This window comes from Myxine glutinosa, chromosome 7 (genome assembly GCF_964187855.1).
Source record: "Myxine glutinosa chromosome 7, kmMyxGlut1.1, whole genome shotgun sequence".
Taxonomy (NCBI): domain Eukaryota; kingdom Metazoa; phylum Chordata; class Myxini; order Myxiniformes; family Myxinidae; genus Myxine; species Myxine glutinosa.
In genome coordinates this window covers 162,004,924-162,022,966 of record NC_136267.1, presented here as the reverse complement: position 1 = coordinate 162,022,966, position 18,043 = coordinate 162,004,924, and the positions used below count along the sequence as shown (strand labels likewise).

At 45.0% G+C, this 18,043-nt stretch overlaps 1 pseudogene; it reads left to right on the top strand.

The window, feature by feature from the left end:
- Positions 1 to 18,043, top strand: part of LOC137430908 (parathyroid hormone/parathyroid hormone-related peptide receptor-like) — an 81,745-nt pseudogene that overhangs the window by 55,647 nt on the left and 8,055 nt on the right.

Below are 18,043 nucleotides of genomic sequence, written 5' to 3'. Positions count from 1 at the left end.
AAGAGAGTGAGTCGTCAGTTGGTCGTCAGTGGAGGGTCAGGGGTTGCGTTGGTTGCGGGGGTAAGAAGTCGGTGGTGAGAAGTGGTGGCGTCGAGTGGTCAGTGGTTGCGTTGGTTGACGTTGAGTTGTCGATGGTGAGGAGACACCAGGGCCAAGAGAGAGAAGGTTCCAGGTCAATTACCAGCAGTTGCGCCAGAGACGGCAGACGCGCCCTGAGGTGAGCCAGAGAAGCAGCTTTGGCTCCACAAGCAGCGTTGACTCCACCAGGCAGCTTCAACCCGTTACCCCGCGGGGACCAGATAGCGGTGGCATCGGTGGCCGTCGAGGTCCAGCCGACGTCCCGTGCGGGATCAAGCCCGAACCATCTGCCCCAGCTGAGCCTTCCCATTCCTCCTTCCAGCATTCATTCCTTTCCTCCACCCTTCTTGTGTACGTGAGTTTGTTCTGTGTGTCTTGTCCCTGGGTATTAATTAAGCTTGTATAAGTTAATAATTGCACTGTGTCTCTGATTCTTCTGTATATTATTTTATTATCTTTCCTTCTCCTTGGTTACTTTGAGCATGTAAATAGTAGGAATAAATTTAGTAGTATTTCCAACCTTTTTGTCTTCTTCTTCTTCTTCTTCACATCCGTGTCACCTTTGTCTTTTCCCTATTGAATAGCTGCGGTGCGATCCGGCCAACGTTTGGGTGGAATCGGGTTCTAATCGGGGAATAACTGTTCGGTCGCGGAGCCTTCGCTCGGCAAAGTAACATCTAAACCGCGATCAGTAACAATATATATATAAAAGAAAGTTTTTGTTTGTTTGTTTGTCTGCACGCGCTAATCTCCTGAACGGTGAAAGATAGGAGGAAACCTCTAAAACAAAAAATGTTGGGACGGGCCCCGGGAAGGTTATAGGCTAGGTGGCGAGGCCGGTCGAGGCCGCTTTGGCCAGGCTGGGCCCATTTCGCAATTAAAAGCTGAGCTGAATTATAGTTGTCAATCTTCTACGGCCGCGAGTAAAAGCTGATTTATAGTAGTAAATGAACGAAATGCGGCCGCGGCTGGATAGTCAAACTCCGCTGCTTCGCATGGGAGCATTTTATTCCTTTTTTAGTACAGAAGATTTAATTCATTCAAAAAGAACTCGGGCAATGCCGGATGCATTCAGCTAGTATTCTATAAAAAAGGTTTCTCTTGAAAGCTTGCTTTGGCCCCCAAAAAGTCAACTTCGTAGAACTAGAGAGTTCATAGACCATGATGCCCCACTCAGTGTTCAAGTATTTTAATGTTCAACAATTTTAATAAAATAATGATTTTAAAGATAGTTTTTAAAATCCGGAGGTTTAGTACTACTGAAGCAATTGTATACATCAACCTTGTACACCGTAATAAGACGACCTTGAGTCACAGTTTAGAAGATGGAGGCTTTATTGATCACCAAAGAACAGCAACGTACGTAGCTATACTGCCGGCCTCTTATTTGCCCCGATACTGGACCCCCTCAGATGCCACACACTGTCGTACTAAAAAAAATAAAAATGTTTCCTTCTTGGAATGATTTTCAATTTTGTTTGACTGCCCGGCAGGCAGAGTAAAAATATTATCTCACTCCTCTCTGCGCATGTACGGACATGAACCAATTGCTTAACCCCGCTTTTCGCTTCGCATGTGCAGGATACTTAATGCACAATAGCCTCTCCTTTTAGCTTATTTAAGGCCACTACAGGACGAAGGCCTCCATCAAATGACACAGAGGGGGTTCTGTCATCCTATCCACACTTACCAAATGTAGGTAGATGAGAATAAGCACCTCTGGCAATCAAACTCAAAAAAGCCAGGAGAAAAAGAAACAAGTCTTCAACTCACTCAACCAAATGGAACACTCTTTCAACATCAGTTGAGCTTGAATGTACTAAAGAAAACAGGAATAGCAGATGAAGACCATTATTATTTTAAATCACAAGTCAACCATGTTTTTTGGCAGTTCATAAACACATGAATCATCTTACCATAATTCACCAAATGTCTGTCTGTCCGTCTGTTCCCAGGTACCGCAAAAACGGCTGAACCGATCGCAACAAAATTTGGGGTGGGTAATCCTGGGACCTCCTGGTGCAAAATAGGCTATATTGTTTTTCCAATTTTTTTTCCCAATTTTTCAATTTGCAATTTTTCCAATTTTCCAATTTTCCAGTTTTTCCAAACACGATGGAATAATATTTACCGATATGAACAGTGATGTAGCTTTTATTGAAATTCTACAAATACCGTTTAGATTTTGATGATTTGCGTGTGATATGATTTAACGGATGTTTATATAAATCGTTTAAAACAAAAAAAGCCTTCTATTTCTGATATTTTGCCTTTTCATTTCGGCCTCCCAATTGAAGTCCCGCCCGTAGGGCGGGTACCGTTGCTAGTACAATAAATATAAGGGCAATCTGGAACATCTAGCCAGTGCCAGCCATACTGTATTAACACAGGCAGTGAATAATAATGGAGACTATTCTCATGAGGAAGAAGGGATGCCTTCAAGATCACCAGATCACAAACAAGAAGGGATCACCAGAAGGAAACGCATCAGACTCAAATGGCTACATGCAACACGAGACCAGGACAACGCTCCTGAAACAAAGACAAGGCACAACAAGGTGTATATTTATATGTTGGAAAGGGAAAGGGATGGGTGGGATTTGTTGTGAAGCGCTGATGGGACAACAAGGGAAACACAACATACCAAACTCATGTCGACATGCGTAAAAGGCCTCATTTAGCATTTTTACGTCATTTCGAAAGTCGCTTATTGCTGACGTCACTAAACAATGTCTATAGACAGTTTGGAAGATGTGGAAGAACGTTTCGTCTGTAAGTGTGATATTTTTTCTTAATTTGGCTTGATTATGATATAATGCGAATGACCGCATTGTGGTCACAACCTGCGACAAAATCCCGTAATGGGCCGATTGGGAAACACATTTAATGCGGTATTAAAAATTAACTTGACACCTTTCATCCATGTCAGCCTCTCCATGGTTATATCAGAATGAGGTGATTCATCACGCAGTAACGGATTGCCCAATATGGGGCCATTCAAAAATTATGCAACACTATTTTTTTTTCTCGTAATTTGCGTAACATAACGCTTGATTACGAAACGTAACGCAACGCTTCATTCCGTTGGGAGGCCCAAATGAAAAGGCAAAATATCAGAAATTGAAGGCTTTTTTATTTTAAACGATTTATATAAACATCCGTTAAATCATATCACATGCAAATCATCAAAATCTAAACAGTATTTGCAGAATTTCAATAAAAGCCACATCACTGTTCATATCGGTAAATATTATTCCATCGTGTTTGGAAAAACTGGAAAATTGGAAAATTGGAAAAATTGTAAATTGAAAAATTGGAAAAAGAAATTTGGATTACCCACCCTACATAACGCAACGCTTCATTCCGTACGATCTGACAGGCTTGATTACATATTTACGGGATTACAAACCCAGGCAGTGTATAATCAGTAGAGGCCAACAGACCTAATGTGTTAAGCCCACCAGAAATACAAGATGGCGGCCTATCATTTTGTTTTAGTTCTATGGTGGGTGGAGTCAAGCGACATATGTGGGCGTGGTCCGGCAGCTGTCCGACCAATGCTTGCACATTTCATATATCGACCGCCAACAACAACAGCAACGCGAAGCTCTTGTAGACCTGTGACATGTCACAAGTAAAAATGTCTGTACGTTAACTTGTGGATATCAGAATATGTAGCAGTGTGCTGCTCGCTAATGGTATCTATGGTATGGTAATCTCCAAATGAATGTTAGTGCAAATCGTTATAAATTTTAAATTTAATGCATTTGGTAATATCTAAACCCAATGCATCACAATAAGTATGAAAGTTTGTTTCTCACTTTGACAAAGGTTGCATCGATGCTGGGACATGCGAACAGACAAAACCTATGGGTGGATTTACGAAGCACCCATCCTGCTGTCCATTGTGGTGAGTTTGATAAGCAACTCTTTTTAGTTGCCACTCTGTTGGAGCAACAGGATATATTTATGGGACTAAACTCTCTTTGAAACCCTCTTGTTTTAGGTGTGGTCCTAAGTTCTGGGTTTGATTGAACCAAACTATGAGTGCAAGCTGTCATTCTGGGACGTGCCATGAGGAGTGATGCATGATTGAACACGTCACATTCTGGAGAGGCTATATTTGATTAACCCATCTGGAATTGTGTGGCCATTACGATCCCATTAAATATTTTGAAATATGCCAAATTTCTTTAGTTCAATTGAAAATAGTCAACAGGTTAAGTTAAGTAAATTGGTTAATGATATCAAGCTAAAACTGATCACCTACTTCAACAGTATGAAGGGCCAGACATTGCAGCTGAGGTCATGAAATATTTGGATATGGCCTGACGTCAAAAGTGTCAGGAGGCAGTAGATTAGACGGATTTATGAAAAAAGGCCATGTATAAGCTTTTCGGTGCATTTTGGGGTAAGAGTTGTAAAGTTAAAGTAAAAGAGCTGCATGTACAGTCACGTGAAACAGTAAGTACACCCCATGTAAAGTTTTCACTTTTTCAACATATTTCAACATACAGCTATTTGATCTTCATTTAAACAATATTGACAGATAAAGGTGATATAATATAACAAATATCATGAAACATTTACATTTTTTAGTCCATTGTATAATTTAAATAAACATAAATGCAGATTTCGCATGTGGAAAAAGTAAGTACACCCCTACATTTATAACTACTTCAAATACCTAAAATTAGAATCAGGTGCACCAGCTCAGGTGCAAATGATTAGAACATCGTTAGAGAGGATGTTGGAGGAACCTGTCTTATTTAAACCTCAGACATTTAGTTTGGTTTGCTCTTTGTTGTTGAAGTGTGCGGCGTCACTATGCCCAGATCAAAAGAGCTCTCTGAGGCCTTCAGAAAGAAGGTTATAGATGCCTACGAGTCTGGGAAGGGATTTAAAAAGATCTCCAAACAATTTGAAATCAATCATTCGACTGTCCGGAAGATCATCTACAAGTGGAGAAGATTCCAAACAACTGCCAACTTGTTCAGGCCAGGCCGCCCCAGCAAGTTCAGCCTGAGAGCAGACCGCAAGATGCTGAAAGAAGTCTCTAAGAACCCCAGAATGTCATCACGGGACCTACAGGTAGCTCTTGCTACTGTTGATGTCAAAGTGCACGAGTCCACCATTAGAAAGAGGCTGCACAAATTTGATCTACATGGGAGGTGTGCCAGGAGGAAACCTTTGCTGTCCAGAAAGAACATCAGGGCAAGACTAAAGTTTGCCAATGAACACCTAGGCAAAGACCAGCACTTCTGGAACAATGTGCTCTGGACAGATGAGTCAAAGGTAGAGCTATTTGGCCACAGTACCAGAAGACATGTTTGGCGAAAACCAAAGACAGCATTTGACCACAAGAACCTGATACCAACTGTAAAGCATGGTGGTGGAAATATTATGGTTTGGGGCAGCTTTGCTGCACCAGGGCCTGGGCAGCTCACGATCATAGAATCCACGATGAATTCTTCATTGTACCAGAGGGTGCTTGAGGATAATGTGAGGCCATCTGTCGGAGAGTTGAAGCTCAACCGAAGGGGGCCTTGCAACATGACAATGACCCTAAACATACCAGTAAATCCACCAAGGAATGGCTGAAAAGAAAGAAATGGAGGGTTCTGGAATGGCCAAGCCAAAGCCCAGATCTAAATTCCATTGAGATGTTGTGGGGGGATTTGAAACGAGCTGTGCATGCAAGAAACCCCTCAAACATTGCACAGCTGAAAGAATTCTGCATGGAGGAGTGGGCAAAAATTTCTCCCAGTCGATGTCAGAGACTGGTGGACAGTTATAAGAAACGCCAACTTGAGGTTATTTCTGCCAAAGGGGGCAACACCACCTATTAGAGCCAAGGGTGCACTTACTTTTTCCACATGCGAAATTTGCATTTATGTTTATTTAAATTATACAATGGACTACAAAATGTAAATGTTTCATGATATTTGTTATATTATATCACCTTTATCTATCAATATTGTTGAAATGAAGATCAAATAGCTGTATGTTGAAATATGTTGAAAAAGTCAAAACTTTACATGGGGTGTACTTACTTTTTCACGTGACTGTAAGACGAAATAAAGGGAGCGGGAGACAAGATGGGGAGAGAGAGGGAAGCACAGAAGTACAACATCAGAGAACAGCGACATCGGAGGATCTGTGGGAGGGAGAGGGCTTGGGGGGTGCAGTCACGGGGAGTGAGGGGGGGGGGGGGTGCATTTATTACCTGAAACTGTTGGGAGTGTTTGTGTTCTGTTCAGGTAGCTGCCGTCCACATGATAATATCTTGTATACTGAAACATCCTGACCGACCTTTTGGTGCCTGATATGTTACAGAACTTTGGGGAAAGCCGAGATATGTGAGTGTTAGGACAATAAAACAAAGGATGACAATGCTGTTGTTTCATGAAGTTTAACTATTTTACAAATGTTTTTTCTTTTGAATTCTTCTGCAGGTGAACTTTGTATTACTGGCAAATATTGTTCGAGTTATTGCCACCAAACTGCGTCAAAACACAAGCCATCGGAATACATCCCAACAAAATTGGTAGTGTGGAGCACGAACTACCTCCCTTGATTTTCACTTTTGGCCACTCTGAAGTTATACGACCCCCATCCTTTACAATTTATTGTTGTTTTTTTTAGGAAGCTTATTAAATCCACCCTGGCATTGATGGTGCTGTTTGGGACACATTATGTTGTCTTTCTTGGATTTGAACATAAAGAAAAGACAATGCTGTGGAAGATTTGGATGCACTATGAACTGTTTTTCAGTTCTTTTCAGGTGAGGCTCCGCATTCCCTTCAATCAGAACATTTGCTATCACCTATTGTTTCGATCATTAACTTCACCAGAGGAGAGGGTATTCCGTCTTTGTCTGTTTGCTTGTTCGTTTTCTTTTTGTTGTTGTTGTTATTTATTTTTGTATACTTAGCCAAGGCTCGTATAAGAGCTAAACGTTTGTCTGTTTGTCCACACATAATGTGCTAAAATAAGCCACAAACGCTACCTATTGGTAGCCAGTATTACATGTTATCTTTTTTCAACCAAGTACCTCTATAAAGTATGTACAATTAGAATGTGGGTATGTCTTTAAAATACGCACTATAAAACCACGCAAAAGAAGTCCTGGCGAGGGTTTGTCAAATTGTCCTTGTCATACCCAACTTGTCCACCAAGTTTCGTCTGAATTCGTTCATAACTTTTTGAGATATCATGTTGTATATCGTTTTTAGCCCTATCACTCAATGGTGAAGAATCACTTTAAAATATTGTTATGTCGGTGGGGTAGAGTAATATCTAGAGTCAGGTAGATCTGAATAGGTAACGTGCTTCGTCTGTCGTGGTAGGGAATCTGCCCTGTAATAAGTTCTATGTGTTTAGTCCAGTTTGTCGGTTAAGGAGTATACCTGTGAACATACCAGGATGTTCGTGTGCTAGGTAGTGATAGGGATTAAAGATAACAGCCCTTGTGTGTCACACCTGGTAATCAAACCTTTGGCCCTTATGGCAATGCACACCTGTAAACACTTAGATAGGCCCTTTATTGCACACAGTAATTAAATTCCCTTCCCTGACAATGACTTTGAAAGAAAATGGGCAGGGGGCCAGTTCGGGGCACCGCCGCATGGGCCGCAGCTGCCTACACCTCCAGCTGGCCTGGAACGGCCTCGTGGCAAGGCCGGGGGCCACGCGCGGGAGGACGGTTGGCTGGGCAGGGAGGGGATTGAGCAGTACCGGTGCGGGAAGCACTCGACCAATCAGAGGGCGCACCGAGACCGACGTCACAGGCCAGGCCATACAAGGGGTTGCTGCACGACATTCGCGCGCTTGGCTCGGAGCAGCAGCTCTCTTGGGTTTTCTTAGCGGTGCAGTCGCATTCCTCCCTGTGGCTTTCCTCATCAAGATGCTGTTCTCTCGCCTGTCTCTCCTCGCGGTGGACCTTGTGTGGAGATCGCTGGCAGTGCTTTGGGCCGCGTGGTGCTTTTAGGGCGTTGGACGCGTGGTGCTTGGAGCGGTGCTCGGTGCTTTGGAGCTTGGAGCGAGGGACCTCGTGGTGTGCCGCTGAACAGACGAGGCCGGGGCGAGCGGATCGCTCATAGCCTGGTGGCGCACGAGCAGGGGCCGGATACCAGCCGCGTTGGTCGACGGACGCAAGACGACAAGACAGATAAGGACGCACAATTTCACAAATACACAACGACCGTGTTTCTTTGGTAACTCATTCCCTCGTCTCGTATCTGCAGTCTGGTGTGTGGGATCCCAATTTAGAATTAGAATTAGTATCGCGCTTACCTGTCCCTACCTTTTATTTTAATAAACCCTTGTATTATTTTCCATTCCATGCAAATCTTGTGCCCGTTTGAGTTCGTTCCCCTTCCACAGTTACGCGCTCCCGCTTCTTCCTCTTCCCCTCTTCTCTTCCCGCGTTTGATAGCACAATCCGTGTTTGGTCGTCTCCTCAAGTAAGTCCGTTTTGGTCCATCCGTGGTCCTTGGTGTTAACCGGAAGGGTCCCCGCGACAATATTCTCAGATCCGGATCCGGTTCTTCACCAAAATTGAATCAATTCTTCCTTGTCACACACCCAACCGGTCCACCAAGTTTAGTCTGAATTAGTCCATAACTTTTTGAGATATCCTGCTATATATCGTTTTTAGCCCCATCAATCAATGCTGAAGAATCATTTCATAAATTCTCAGATCCAGATCCGGATCCGGATCTTCATCCAAATTGAATCAATTCTTTCTTGTCACACACCCAACCTGTCCAACAAATTTCGTCCAAATATGTCTGCAACTTTTTGAGATATCCTGTTCACAAAGAGACAGATAGACAGTGGTTAAAACAAACTAAAACCTACAAGTCTAGTGCATGCTTTCATTGAAAATTCATGTCAGTATCTCAACAACAACAACAACAACAACAGGCATTTTAAGGCCATTTTCCCTGATAGAGCAGGGGTTAGCCTTACGGGCCCCATGACAATCTTCTCCATTTTGCCCTATATTCTGCATCTCCCCTTGTTCCCCTTTCCCGCATTTCTTCTTCCACCACCTTTAGCCAAGTCTTCCTCGGTCTTCCCTGTACTCTACTTTATTCTACATTAATTTCCATCACTCTTCTCAACCAGTCACTTTCATCCTTCCTCAACACATGACCAAACCATCTCAACCTGTTATTCTTCACAGCATCAATCACAGGCTCTATTTCCATCATATTTCGCAATTCATCATTTGTCTTCCTCTCTCTCAACGATACTCCACACATCCACCGAACCATTCGCATTTCCACCCTTTCCAGCCTTCGTTGCTGCTCTACGTTCATTACCCATGTCTCGCTCCCATAAATCATAACACTTCTCACACATGCAGCATACACCTTTCCCTTCAGCTTCAACGACACTCCCCTCCTCGTCAGCAAGCCACTCAGTTCCCGAAACTTCTTACATGCACATCTCACTCGAGCAAACGTTGCAAAGTCTGACACACCTTCTCCATTCAGCATGTCTCCTAGGTAGCAAAATGTTTTCACACCTTCCAGCTTCACACTGTCTCCAATATCCAACTCAACATTTCCTCCATCTGCAGCTCCCTCTGTGCAAACCTTACACTTGAATGTAGCTGCCACACTGGTTAATTACCCCCTCTCAGACCACTACATTTTTGATGAACCCACTCAGCGCACATTGTACATTGATTGGAGTTCACTCCGACACCCTTCCTGCACACAGCACACGGCCACTTCCCAGTTCTTTCCACCTCACCACATGCTTTACCACTTGCCATCACTTTCGTCTTTCCGATATTCACCTTCAGATCTTTTGTCTCCATACATTCCTTCCACTTGTTCATCTTCTCCTTCAGTCCATCCATACTTTCTGCAATCAACACCAGATCATCTGCATACAACAACTCCCACGGTAAACCCTCCTTTACGTTCCGAGCCAGCACCTCCATCACAGCTACAAATAGTCGTGGACTTAGTACCGACCCCTGATGCACTACCACCTTCACCTCAAACTCACCACAGTTCCCGTCCTTCGTCCTTACAGCTGTGCGCGCTCTTTTGTACATTGCCATCACTACTCTGATCAACCATTCCTCCACTCCTAACTTCCTCCATGCCCATGTCACTTCTCCATTTTGCCCTATATTCTGATCCCTGATGCACTCCCACCTTCACCTCAAACTCACCACAGTTCCCGTCCTTCGTCCTTACAGCTGTGCTCGCTCTTTTGTACATTGCCATCACTACTCTGATCAACCATTCCTCCACTCCTAACTTCCTCCATGCCCATGTCACTTCTTCACGTGGAACCCTATCAAATTCTTTCTCCAGATCAACAAACCCAAGAAACAACTGCTTCCTCTTCTCCATGTACTTCTCCTGCAACTGCCTTACAATAAAAACACGTCTGTCTTTCCCCTTCCTGGCATAAATCCAAACTGCATTTCGTCGATCTTCACTTTCTTCCTGATCCTCCTCTCCAACACCCTTTCCAATACCTTCATTCCATGCTCCAATAACTTTATCGCTCGATACGAGCCACAGTCCAGAGGGTCACCTTTCCCCTTGTATAGAGGGACGAGGGTACTCAGTTCCAAACCCACTGGAATGCGGCCTTCTTTCACCACCAGATTACAGATCTCTGTCATTCTCTTCACACCCCAACTTCCTGCTGCCTTCAACATATCTCAAAGGACAATAAAACGATTCAACGTTCTTTTTGGTGTATTCATTTTCGGGCACCCTGTATAATTTTTATTATTTTGTGTGTTTGTAAAGACAACTGTGACCATTCATTAGAAATGAGCACCGGCTCTTTGTGCCTGTCTACTTTGGCTTTGTGGAGGAATTTTTGTTAAGTTGAAAATAATTGAAATGTCGAAAATTTACTTTAATTTGAAAAATCAAAATGTCCTTAAACATTGATTCTTTCATGTTCCTACTTTTTAGGGCTTATTTGTGTCCCTTATCTACTGCTTCTGCAATGGTGAGGTAAGCCTTCGTAAAATTGTCAGTTTTAGTTTTAACTCAGAATTTATGAAGTATGTTTATTTGATAATTAGCAGGAGTACCTGGCGTTGCCCGGGGAGAGGAAGCAGGAGAGGGAGGGTTGAGGAAAGGAGTGGGGGGAGTGGAAGGAGGAGGGGAGCGGGAGGTGAGGGGAGAGGGAGGGGAAAGAGAAACTACATATACATCTTTTGGGGGGCGTGGGGATGGCTTTGACAGGCTCCTCCGTTTTGGAGGAGAGGGGGAAGAGAAGAGGGAAAAATTTTCCCATGCAAAGAGTGCTTCATAGCCTCAGTGTTGCACAGGTAAAAAAGGAAATTGTAATACCATCTGCCACCATCACCAGGTGGCGCTACACGGTACACATTTACATAGATAATTTACGCCCCTCTCCCAGTCCCACACACGTCCGCATGAGGCCACGGCCACATAGCCTATGTTACCCCCAGACAAAGTTGTATTTGTATTTGTACCCCGAGTAAAGTATACAAGTGCATGACTACAATACTGGGTACACTTTAACACAGATTAAATAAAATGCCCTCAATTTAAAAAAATGAACTGAATAAAAAGACACCGATGCTTTCATGTTGTTGCAAATAGTCTTGAGGACCTGCAAAAACATCATTTTCACATTATATCATGCACTTAGATTTGCGATGGTTGAGTAAACAAGACAAAAACGGCATATTTTCAAAATAAAATGTTACATTCTCACGAAGTCAATTTTTATTTCATTGTCTTTCAATAAAAAAAATATGCATTTATGATTAAAATTGTAATTCAATGGAATGTTTGAAGTCTAGTGTGTCTCTTGGTATTGTTTTTTACATTTTCTAAAATTCCTTGATATGTGCAATGCATGGCAAAATAAGTGGTTCATGCATAACGCTTGGTGTCCACCAAATTCACAATAATTGAGAAATGAACTAGTTGTGTCGGTTAAGAAATACCTTAAGAAGAATGCCCTTGATGCTTATTCAATCAATCAATCAGAAAGTTAATTTTTTTCGTGATAATTTTCTCGTATTTTTTTCCGTGTGCTCCCCGTTATGCACGAATCACATCCCAGCAAAAGTGAAAAGAAACCCGCATCGCTTGAAACTTGATTATGTGTAACGTGTCTCCCGTTTGTTGTGATAGCAAAGCAGTCACTCGCTGGCAGACGACCACTCGTTTACGGATGATGTCAGAACTTTTTTTTCGTGTCCGTGTCCTCCGGTGCTGCGTTATGCACGAATCCAGCATGCGAAGTGCACTCTCGTTTTCATTTTGGTGAAAACGAAGCATGTAGCAGGTCTGAACAGGCAGGTCTTCAAACTCGGATACTCCAATATATACAGAACAACATAATACAGCATACTTACTGTTTCCTGAAACATTTTTTTCCACTCAGATGTAACACTTAGTATACCCAGTATTGTAACCATGCACATAAACGTTTATAGCTGGAGTACCCGGCATTGCTCAAGCGAAAAAGAAACATTAACATATTTGAAATGAGGGGAATATAATGGAAAAGCAATTACATCCAAATCAGAATCCATCACAAATGTCAAATCATCATTTTACCTTTTCGTTGAATATATGCTGCTGAATGTGCCTTTCATCACGTTTATGAGTTAAGTATGATACGTCATGAAGAAGAAGAAGCCTTACCACCAACTTCGACCGCTTCCGGAATTGTTTTATTATTTGTGTTCAAATGTCTGGTGATTGTTTTGTATTTATTTATGCGAATGTGTACTTGTATATAACTGTTATTAATCAAAAAGGCTTAGGCAATATAGAGCTATTTTTTTGTGCCGAAAACACTCCCAGGCACTCACTGATGAACCTCTGAAAGTTTGACGAAGATCCGTTCAGCCATCTCTGAGAAAAATGGCGACACACAGACACACAGACAGACAGACCAACAGCTCTCTTATATAGTAGATTTTTCCAAGTCCCACTCCATTTGTTTTGTCACCCACCCTCTCCTCCACCATTATGAACAGCACAGCATGTCCTATTTTCCATGTAATGATATGCAGCCTCACATTGGCTTGGCTGATGCCTGCGTACCTGATGCCAACATTGCACTGGAATATGAATAAACATATGAAGTAGAGGGCAGCAGGAAATAATGTGTGAAGAGTGAATGAGGAGGAAGAGGACTTGTAAGCTGGCAAAGCAGTATTTATGATATTGTGTTTATTCTTGAGGTGAAATTCAATCGATAGCCTTTGGTTGAAGTTGGGTTTCATTGCCACCCCCACGTATTATATAGTCAGCAGGGGTACCCGGCTTCTTCTTTTTTTTTTTTTTTTTTTGTATACAAGATCGAGGCTCGTGAAAGAGCTAACATTATTCACACAAAAAGTCAAACCGACACATAAAACACAAAAAATAAGGGGAGCGGAAGACAAGATGGGGAGAGCGGGGGAAGGACACAAACACAACATTTGAGAGCAGGGACATCGGGAGAAATGTGGGAGGGTGAGGGCTTGGGGGGAGGTGGGAGAGGTATAAAACATATGAACACTGCAAGGACTTCCAGGAAAGAAGTTGGAATTTCAAAAAAAAAAGTGTATTTGGGGTGAATTAGCGGGGGTAGCAAAGATCAAGGTTTTGGATGGGGGAAGATAAGAGATGGTGTTGAACAGCTGTTTTAAAGACCTGGAGGGAGGAGTGGGATTGAAGGGAGTGGGGGAGTTTGTTCCAGAGGCGGGAGAAAAGGGGAATGAAAGAGTGAGGGCGAGCAGAGACCCTAGATTTTGGCAGTTTAACCATAAGAGGGTTACTGGCAGATCTTGTGCGACCTGAAGGAATATTGGGGGGACAGAGCACAGAGAGAGCTGGGGGAGCAAGGCTGGAGAGTCGGTAGAAGACAGAAAGACCACCAACCTGCCTGCGGTGAGTGAGTGAAAGGCCCTCGGAGTTAACTTCATCGCAGGAGATTCCAATGATTCTGAAGCTTTGATTCTGGGCTTTGCCTGGTGCTGTTCTATTGCTGTTGGCATTTTGAAGAAATCTATTTTTTTCTCTTTTTTTGTGGGGCCTAAATCACTTCCACACACCCAGTAAGGAATGGGGTCTGGGTCATTTCATATTACCTTTCACATAGCTACAAAGGATTAAGCACTAGAGCAATTTAAAATAAAGGCAACTTTTTTCTCTCTCAAAAAATGGGGTTTTTTTGGCCTAAAACACTCTCTGGTACTCACTGATGAACCTCTGAAATTTTTTACAAAGATCCGTTTGGCCATCTCTAAGAATGGCAACACAAACATATTGTTGCGGAGATGAGGACTGTATTTTTTTGATTGTGTGCTGTATTATTATTATTATTGTTTATTCTGCGCCCCCCTACCTCCGGAGCTGTGTAAAGGTGAAAGGGCATCCCATAATTAGTCCACAAGCATACACATCAGCCAAATAATAGAATACCCCTGTTGATAGTTATCTCTTATTCTGTGTTTTAGAGTAAGGCTGTGTCTCCCATTAATTGAAGTACTCCATTGCACCAGTGAAAGAGAATAGATCCCCTTTCCTTCCCATCCCCAAAATCTCCATTTCCTTTTACATCCCCTTCCGTCATTGCCGGGCCTCGATTCCCAATTACCTCCCCTCCAAAACCACCATTGAACATGTGCTCGAATCGGAGAAGAAAGGCGTGCCCGCCCGTCGTCATCAAGGGCGGAGCCAGAGGGTCGCGCGACCAACCAGGGCCGAGGTGAGCACCCCGATGGGCGTGTCCAAAAGGCCGGCGGCTTAATCGCCGGAGGCGCTATAAAAGGCGCGCACGCGAGAGAGTCGTGAGTTGGTCGTCAAGAGAGAGTCGTGAGGAGTCAGTCAGTGGAGTCGGTGGTCAGTTGGTTGCGTTGGTTGCACTTTGAGTTGAGACAAGGAGGGACGAAAAAGAGCTGGGTCATCAGAGCAAGAGCGCGTAAGGAGGAGAGAACCCGTCACGCCAGACCCCCCCACCAGCGCATCAGCTCCACCAAGCAGCTCCGACCCATGATCCCGCGCACACGACAGGCCCGGTGGCATCAGCGGCCGTCGAGGTCCAGCCCGACGTCCCGTGCGGGATCAAGCTCCAGCCAGCTCCGTGCCGCCCCCCCCCCCCCCTCCAGCCACACACCTCCTTCCAGCAATCCACTCTGCAATTCCCCGCGTGAGTCAGTGTCTTTGTTTGTTCTGTCCTGGGAATAAGTTAAGTCTGTATAAGCTAGTATTTTCACTGTGTCACCTGCGTCTTATGTGCTTGTAAATAAATGTGACTGCTTTCTTTTTGCTTATGTGTGTAAATAGTCAATAAATTCAGTAGTATTTCCAAACCTTTCTTTGCCTTCGTTTTCCTCTTTGCATTCGTCGTTTTAGTCTTTTCCCTCATTGAGCAGCCACGGTGCGATCCGGCCAACGTTCTGGGTGAATCGGGTGAGTCGGGGATCCTGTAACGGTCGCGGTTGGACCATCCGCTCGGCCCATCATAACATCTAAACCGCGTCTGTAACAATTGGTGTCTGGGAGTGGGATCCGGGGCCCGAACCAAATTTTTAAAACATCTAAAAAAAAATTTGGTCAAAATTTGGAGCGGCCGAAATTTGTTTTGTTTTACAAAACCTGAACTTTGAAATCGCGCCATGGCTGGTCAAGGCGACGGGATGCCAGTGGGAGAGATAGAGGGGTTAGGAGTAACCCAGGATCAAATGGAGGGGAGCAATGAGGAGGCGGTTGAGGGAGTATCAGGCGCGCAAAATGGCGTCCTCGCGCACGTGGGTGTAGCGGCACCAAATTTTGCCGCGCCCGCGACAGTAGCAGCGCCGCCGTTGGATTCGGTCCTTTTGTTGCTACAAATCGGGGCCCTTATGGACAAAATGAGGGACGAAGCAAGGGCTGATAGTGAGAAAATGGAAAGCAGAATGATGGGGGTAATGAGGGACGAAGTGAGGGGTACCAGTGCCCAAATAGGGAAGATAGACAGCAAATTTGAGGGGTTAGACAACGGGATAAAAGAGGTAAAGAATGGGTTAACGGGGTTAGAAAACAGGATGGAAGGCAAATTGCGGGAGATAGGGGAGCAATCCGCCCGAGAAATTAAACAAATGGGAGAGCAGATAGAGGAGGTAAAAATCGGGGTAGAAACCAAATTGGATGCTCAGAGGGATGAATTGGGACAGATGAGGGTGGCATCTACAAAGGAGATGGAGGAGATGAAAGAGGAGATACGACGAGGTGTGAGTGAGGAGGTCTCGGGGCTACGCGAGGAGGTAAAGCGAGGTGAGAAGTGTATGGAGAAAGAGGTGAGAAATAATACGGCTAGGTTACAGGGGGGAATAGAGGGTCTGACGAAGGGAGTAGAACAGCTGACAGTCGGACAAAGGGAACTAGCGGACCAAGTGGAAAAGAACACTGCAATCATCGGGGGGTTAAAGGCGACACAAAAAGAAATTAAAAACGAATTAATAGCGACACAGAGGCAATGTCAGATGGTACGTGAGGGACTGACAATGAGGGTGGACGAGGTGACAGAGATAATGGAGACGAAGGACCGAGAGGTGAGGATGCACATAGAGACGGTCACGGTAGCCTTAGAGGACGAACTTGAGGAGACGCACCGGGAAATAAAAGAGGTGAAGCGAAAATTAGAGGAAGTGGAAGAAGAGGTGAGTGAAATTAAGAAGGGACGGACAGAAACTAAAAGAGAAATCCAGGAGGAGGTGATGGAATATGTGCAAGGTCGGTGCTCAACTCATGATGTGATGCTCACTAACCAAATAAAGAGTTTGCAGGTGGCAAAGGAGGTGCGACGACGAGGTACGGAGGTGAGTGGCAATGTATATGATGTGAGGAAAGCTTCAGTCGGCTTGGGGATTGGTTTGGATCCGGGTGTTCGTGAGAGGCCGTTGGTGAAGTGTGCGACAGGTCTGGTGTGCGAAAAAAGAGGTGTGCGAGAATGTCCGACCATGGGGTGTGTGAGGAAAAAGTGCTCGCCGACCAGTGAGTGTGCTGTCAGGAGTGAGTCGGTCGTAGCGCGTGTGCGAGGGAGCACATGGAAGCGCGGTGTGGTAAGTGTTGCAGAGGATGTAACGAAAGAGTGTGCGCGAGAGGATGCGCGAGAAAGGTGTGTAACGGACAGGTGCATGAGGAAAGAGTGCGCTGTCGAGAGTAAGGGTGAGTGCGTTGTCAAGAATGGTGGTGAGAGTGGTGAGAGTGGCACGGAGCGTGAGTTGGTTGTGACAGGTGAGCGGGGATGCACACCTGGAATGGTAGAGCGTGTGTGGGAATGCACACTTGAGTTGGTCGTGAGGCACGTGGTTGGGTGTGCGGGTGAGAGCACACCTGTGGTTGTCACAGAGGAGGTGACCGAGGAAGGGGCGCGAAGAGGTGTGTTGGTGAGGTGTGCGAGTGACGAATGTGTGCCAAGGTGTTCGGTGGTCAGGTGTGTGACCAAGGCTGGGAGTGGAATGAGTGTACCTGGGTGTGTAAGGAAAGGTACGAGGAGCATGGGAACGGCTGGATGTATGAGGAAGAAAGGGGTAGCATATGCGTTTAAGCATGCAGGTGAGGCATCGACGGTGACCGGGTTAGAGGTTAGAACGACTTATAGCCGAATCGGGCCCTCGGTGCGCGTCGGGCAGCTTCGCGTGCCGCGAGGACCAGCGGGGATCCGAACCACGGCGGTTTCGAAAGAACCGCCGTACGCGATCCACGCTGTGCCTCGCTTGGAACGGCCGCGTCCGGGCTCCACTAGGCGGAGCGGGCAGCCCGATAGGAAGGGTCGTCATGGCGACCACTTTCTATTGAGACGTGCCGGCAGGTCGAGATCGGGACATTGGATGGCTCCACGCCGAGGTGGTGCATGGGATCTCGGCCCAGGTAAGCCCCCGTCCCTGCCCCGAATGCGGGACGTATCCAGCCGCTGGCACAAAACGACCCGCGTTCATTGCTCGGCTGTACGAAGCCGG